Here is a 7,096-nt window from a genome sequence, read left to right as displayed (position 1 = left end):
GGCTGAGGCTCCCCCCCCCTCAGTCCCCTGGGGAAGGAAGGAAAGAGCCAGAGCTTCCTTTGCCCAGTTCCCTGAACCCCGTGGGAGAAATGCAAAGAAAGCATCTTTAAGACAATGAGTGCTAATGTTTCAAGCATGTCTGAAGTTTGCTTAAAAATATATCTTTGTTTCTGTCTGTGTCCTTTATAAAATTTATATCTCTGCTACCTGATCTTAAATAGGTACACACCTGGCCCAGCCCGACATGGCCCAGCCCAACCTGACATGGCCCGGCCCTACAGGGTCTGATTTATGTCAGATCCAGCCCTCACAAATGAGTTTGACACCCCTGCTCTAAGCTGTGGAGTCTTGCGAGCAAAAATTCTACTCTACTGCCATGAAAGTTGTGAGCTATTCCATCAATTAGTTTGCTCTGAGGCCATTTTTTTCCCCCTGAAAATGGAAGCTAAAAAACTGGGCATTAGCTCACACTCACTCAGGTTAGAGGGAACACTGGTTCCGTAATACTCTCTGGCCTGAATTTTGGAAACACCACTGGCTGGATGCAGTTCAATTCATTTTTAATGGATGATAAATTAAGGCGGGTTACAGGGGGTGAAGGGGTGTTGGTCGAAGTCCGCAGGGTCAGTGGTTCTGGCACAAAAGTCTCCAGTCTATAGCAATGCCCCTTTTTGGTCGTAGCGAGAGGGATCCGTCCCAAGCCTTGGAAGAGTGGGGGCAAGGAAGCTGCCTCGGTCCCTTCACATGGCCTTCTCAGCACCGGCAAGATTCCCCCAGAAGGAGCTTACGTCTACTGCTGCTACTGGGGTGGCTTTCCAGGTCACTCGCGCTTCCACAGGTAGGTCTGGATGCTATTGGACCGAGCCACATCTTCAAGGAAGCCCACTTGGCGGTCTGATATACTGAATGCAATGTCAAAGAAGCAGCTGGAGGGGGAGAAGGAGAGATATTGGAGACATTAGATTTATATCCCACCCTCCACTCTGAATCTCAGAGTCTCAGAGCGGCTCACAATCTCCTTTCCCTTCCTCCCCCACAACAGACACCCTGTGAGGTGGGTGGGACTGAGAGGGCTCTCACAGCAGCTGCCCTTTCAAGGACAACTCCTGAGTTATGGCTAACCCAAGGCCATTCCAGCAGGTGCAAGTGGAGGAGTGGGAATCAAACCCGGTTCTCCCAGATAAGAGTCCGCAGGCTTAACCACTACATCAAACTGGCTTCAGCAAGAGACCATGCATTCCAGACTTCTACTAGATATTTAGCACTCAGGCCAATAACCTCCAGCACAAAGACTGTTGATGAGCCGCCACTGCCAGCCGTTCTGAAGCACCTGTCCTCGCAACGGTTTCCAATCCTTTATCCTAGAGCTCCAGTTGCACGCACACGCCACAAAAAAGCAAGACTCTTATCTGGGAGAACCCGGTTTGGTTCCCCACTCCCCCACATGCACCTGCTGATGTGACCTTGGGTCAGGCACAAGTTCTCTCAAGGCTGTTCTGCTCAGGAGCAGTTCTGGGAGAGCTCTCTCCGCCCCACCTACCTCACAGGGTGTCTGTTGTGTGGGGAGGGGAAGGGAAAGGAGATGTGGAAGCTGCCCTGAGACTCCTTCGGGTAGCGAAGGGCAGGGTAGAAATCCCATCTCTTCTCTTCTGCTATCAAGTCACAGCTGACGTAAGGTGACCCCATAGGGTTTTGAAGGCAAGAGACGTTCAGAGGTGATGATGATATTAGATTTATATCCCACCCTCCACTCCGAATCTCAGAGTCTCAGAGCTGCTCACAATCTCCTTTCCCTTCCTCCCCCACAACAGACACCCTGTGAGGTAGATGAAGATATTGGATTTATATCCCGCCCTCCACTCCGAAGAGTCTCAGAGCGGCTCACAATCTCCTTTCCCTTCCTCCCCCACAACAGACCCCCTGTGAGGTAGATGAAGATATTGGATTTATATCCCACCCTCCACTCCGAATCTCAGAGTCTCAGAGCGGCTCACAATCTCCTTTATCTTCCTCCCCCACAACAGACACCCTGTGAGGTGGGTGGGGCTGGAGAGGGCTCTCACAGCAGCTGCCCTTTCAAGGACAACCTCTGCCAGAGCGATGGCTAACCCAAGGCCATTCCAGCAGCTGCAAGTGGAGGAGTGGGGAATCAAACCCGGTTCGCCCAGATAAGAATCCGCACAGGAGAAGGAGGAGGAGATTGGAGTTATACTCTGCTCTTCCCTTGGAGTCTCAGAGCAGCTTACAATCTCCGGGTGCTCTCACATTGAGAAATTGGCGCAATATTATCTCGGCTCCTCAAAAGCCTCTTGAGTTTGGTCCACTTCCGGGCTATCAGACAGCTGGTGTTGAAACGGCAGGATCACAACAGCAGTCCGTGGTTGGCCGTTCACACTGCTAGCGCACCTCAACCACAGACCAGGCCCGTAGCTACAGTGGGGCCTGGGGGGGAAGGACCCTCCATTTGACTCCCCTTCCATCTGTACGGCCCCTCCATTGGAGGGCCTCCAATCTGCCTCCTTTGCTCACCGTCACTCGCCTCCACCTTGGACAAGTGCAGCATAGCTACTGTAGGGGCTTCAGATTGGCACGGGGGTGGAGGGGTGGAGAGAGAAGCCCACTTGCAGCCGGATCCCCTTGGAAGGTTTACTGAATTAGACAAATGGAGGGGGGAGGCTGCCGCTTTACTTGAGAAGCGGAGAAAGTGTTTAGGACCAAACTGGGTGTCCCCACCCCCACCCCGCCAAACAAAAGATGCCGCTGCAGGCCCCACCAAACATGAAATCCTGGCTATGGCCCTGCCTAGGGTTGCCAAGTCCAATTCAAGAAATATCTGGGGACTTTGGGGGTGGAGCCAGGAGACTTTGGGGGTGGAGCCAGATGTTGGGGGTGGAGCCAGGAGCAAGGGTGTGACAAGCATGATTGAACTCCAAGGGAGTTCTGGCCTTCACATTTAAAGGAACCGCACACCTTTTAAAATGTCTTCCTTCCATAGGAAATAATGAAGGATAGGGGCGCCTTCTTTTGGGGCTCATAGCATTGGACCTCCTGGTCCAATCGTTTTGAAACTTGGGAGGTACTTTGGGGAGAGGCACTAGATGCTATACTGAAAATTTGGTGCCTCTACCTCAAAAAAACAGCTCCAACTCAAGAAATATGTAGGTATTTGGGAGTGTGACAAACATGAGGAAGTTCTGGCCATCAGATTTAAAGGGACCACATGCCTTTTAAATGCCTTCCCTCCATTGGGAATAATGAAGGATAAGGGAACCTCCTTTTGGGGCTCATCGATTTGGACCCCCTAGTCCAATCTTTTTGAAACTTGGAGGGTGTTCTGAGGAGAGGCACTGGATGCTACGCTGAGAATTGGCACCTCTTTCTCAAAAAATAACACACACACACCCCACCAGAGCCCCAGATATCCACGAATTGATTCTCCATTATACCCTTTGGGACCTGGTCTCCATAGAGTATAACGGAGTGCGCAGCAGTTATTTCCCTCCCCGCCCCTCGCTTTCTGATAACCCTGAAGAGGGGGGGGGGGCTTCAAACCAGGGGATCCCCTGCCCCCGACTGGAGATTGGCAACCCTAGCAACCACAGGGTCTGATCAGGTTCAATACAAACACTGTTGACTTGTGCACTCTGCTAACTAAAGGACCTGGACCAGAACTCTTCCCAGCAAAATCGCCAGGAATTTCCCAGTCTGGAGTTGACAACACTTAGGGCAGTTCAATTTATCATTAGGGTGGGCCTTCTTGGGGACTGATCCTCAATAAAGGGCCACATTGAGCTCTAGAAACTAATAATGGAGGACCTCTACACCTTCCAGACTGGCCATGGGGCAGGGCAGGAACTCCTTTGCATATTAGGCCACACCCCCTGATGTAGCCAATCCTCCTGGAGCTTCCAGTAGGCCCTGTGCTAAGAGCCCTGTAAGCTCTTGGAGGATTGGCGACATCAGGGGTGTGTGGCCCAGGGATGGAATTCTAGCAGGAGTTCCTTTGCATATTAGGCCACGCCCCCCTGATGTAGCCAATCCTCCTGGAGCTTACAGTAGGCCCTGTACGAAGAGCCCTCTAAGCTCTTGGAGGATTAGCTACAGGGTGGAATTCTAGAAGAAGCTCCTTTGCATATTAGGCCACACCCCCTGATGTAGCCAGTCCTCCTGGAGCTTACAGTAGGCCCTGTGCTAAGAGCCCTCTAAGCTCTTAGAGGATTGGCTACATAAAAGGCAGGGTTGGAATTCTAGCAGGAGCTCATTTGCATATTAGGCCACGCCCCCCTGATGTAGCCAATCCTCTTGGAGCTTACAGTAGGCCCTGTACGAAGAGCCCTCTAAGCTCTTGGAGGATTAGCTACAGGGTGGAATTCTAGAAGAAGCTCCTTTGCATATTAGGCCACACCCCCTGATGTAGCCAGTCCTCCTGGAGCTTACAGTAGGCCCTGTGCTAAGAGCCCTCTAAGCTCTTAGAGGATTGGCTACATAAAAGGCAGGATTGGAATTCTAGCAGGAGCTCCTTTGCCTATTAGGCCACAGCCCCTGATGTAGCCAATCCTCCTGGAGCTTCCAGTAGGCTCTGTGCTAAGAGCCCTGTAAGCTCTTGGAGCATTGGCTACACCAGAGGGGAGTGGCCTAATATGCAAAGGAGTCCCTGCTACAAAAAAAGCCCTGCTGCGAGGAGAGCATAAGAACATACATAAGAGATGCCATGTTGGATCAGGGCAATGGCCCATCCAGTCCAACACTCTGTGTCACACGGTGGCCCCCAAAAAAGAAACCAGGTGCCATCAGGAGGTCCATCAGTAGAGCTTATAGAGCTCTTAGTACCGGGCCTACTGTAAGCTCCAGGAAGATTGGCTACATCAGGGGGTGTGGCCTAATATGCAAAGGAGTACTTGCTACAAAAAAAGCCCTGCTCCGTGGCCAGTAAACAGTCTTCTGTCTGGAAGGTGTAGAGGCCCTCCATTATTAGTTTCTAGAGCATTTTTGGCTACATCCCCCACACCACACCACACCCCATCCCATCAAGGGCCAAGGGAAGACCCCAGCTCGTCTTGTTACTTACTCGTTCAGTGCAACCACCACAGCAGCCCGATCTGGCCTCAGGAAGCCCACTGTATGTAGCATGCAGCCAACCCAGTTCTTGCTGGTCAGTTCTACTCGAATGGATCCCTCCGGGATAAATTTGCTGTGAGGTAGATGAAGATATTGGATTTATATCCCGCCCTCCACTCCGAAGAGTCTCAGAGCGGCTCAGAATCTCCTTGATCTTCCTTCCCCACAACAGACACCCTGTGAGGTGGGTGGGGCTGAGAGGGCTCTCACAGCAGCTGCCCTTTCATGGACAACTCCTGCGAGAGCTATGGCTGACCCAAGGCCATTCCAGCAGCTGCAAGTGGAGGAGAGGGGAACCAAACCCGGTTCTCCCAGATAAGAGTCCGCACACTTAACCACTACACCAAGCTGATCTCTGCCAGCTGGAGATCAGTTGTCAAAGTGGGAGATCCCCAGGCCCTGCCTGGAGGGTGGCAACCCTAAATACAACGTAAATTTTAGTTGCATTACAGTAATAATACTGGAACTTCTATTATATTTTCAAGACACTAAAAGATCATTAATAGTTTTAACATATTGCCTAATGTTTAACGGGGCCCACTTGCCATCGGGCAATCTGACACCCTGGTCACTCCGCCGCTGCTCCTGTGGTCTATTCTAGGTCAACTCTCAATTTCACTGCCTGGGGGAGGGGAGTCGGAGTGCCATCCCCAACTGCTGGGAAGCGAGACCTACCTGAAATGAGCCAGGTGGTAGAACATCGGCTGCTTGTAGAACTCGTCGCTCGTGGAGTTCACAATCACGGGGCTGTCCACAAAATTGTTGACCCAGTTGGGGCCTCCCCTCAAATCCAGGGCCAAGTTCCAATCGATCCAGCCAACTACATAATTATTCAAGTCCTGTGGGGAAGAAAGGGTTGCTCAACAAATTGGTGTGGCGGGAGGGGGAGGAGCAGAGGCAGCTCCACCCAAAGGGGGTGAACCCTCAAAAGTGCGCCCCTAAAATGGACATCTCTCCCTCAAATGCCCCCAGATTAGGAAAGTGTGGAGAGAGGGAGACCCCTGACTACACTATGCTGGGTTATAGCTTAGGGCAGCATTTCCCATTTGCAGGGTCGCGGCCCGGTACTGGGCCACGGAAGCCTCAATACCGGATTGCCAGGGGCGGCCCAACAGCTTCCACCGCTCTCTATTTATCTTCGGCGCTGCATGCCACACTCCAGCCCTTGCCCCCCATGCGGCTGTCTGTAGCACTCAGACACTGCACGCTGGCCAGAAGCCCTCCCTCGTCCCTCTCTGATGTTTGGAAACATCAAAAAGGCCGGGGAAAGCTCCTGGCCTGCGTACAGTGCCTGTATCACTCCCTGATCGTCCTCCGCCCAGAGGATGATCAGGGAGCAATACTGAGACTGTGCGCTGGCCGGAAGCCCTCCCCCGTTCCTTTCTGATATTTGGAAACATCACAGCGGGCGGGGAAAGCTCCCAGCTGGCGCGCAGTCTCTGAATTGCTCCTTGAGCATCCTCTGCTCGGACCATGGGGAAAGAATTGGGCCACGGGAGGGGGGGGCAGAGTTTGGGAAACCCTGGCTTAGGAGAAGAGATCTTTTGGATTCCACCCAAAGTCCCGTCTGGCCCAGCACCCTGTTTCTCCTAATGGCCACTTAGAATCCCCCCTGGAAAGGCAAAACTGGCTCTCCCCAACAACGCTCCCTCTATGCTGTGGAGCCTTATGGGCAAATATTCTACTTCGTGAGCTACTGGCATTGAATCTGGGAGCTACTGCATAGATTACTTTGCTCTGGAGCTATTTTTTTTTCTATGCGAAGACCAAAAAAAGGGTGAGCCGGAAGCTAAAAAACCTCTGAGCTGGCTCACACTAACTCAGCTGAGAGGGAACACTGATCCCCCGTTCCCTTCATCCAACATCTGTGGGTGAGACTAGAAGAAGATTCAGTCAACATCAGGAGCAGAGGTCCATCAGTGGCTATTGGCCACAGGGTATAGGTGGAACTCTCTGTCTGGGGTAAGTGATGCTCTGT

At 52.2% G+C, this 7,096-nt stretch overlaps 1 pseudogene; it reads right to left on the bottom strand.

The window, feature by feature from the left end:
• Window positions 1-543: 543 nt before the first annotated feature.
• Window positions 544-7,096, bottom strand: part of LOC132588274 (lysosomal acid glucosylceramidase-like) — a 36,265-nt pseudogene continuing 29,712 nt past the window's right edge.

This window comes from Heteronotia binoei, chromosome 1 (assembly GCF_032191835.1).
Source record: "Heteronotia binoei isolate CCM8104 ecotype False Entrance Well chromosome 1, APGP_CSIRO_Hbin_v1, whole genome shotgun sequence".
Lineage (NCBI taxonomy): Eukaryota > Metazoa > Chordata > Lepidosauria > Squamata > Gekkonidae > Heteronotia > Heteronotia binoei.
This window is presented reverse-complemented; position numbering and strand designations above follow the sequence as displayed.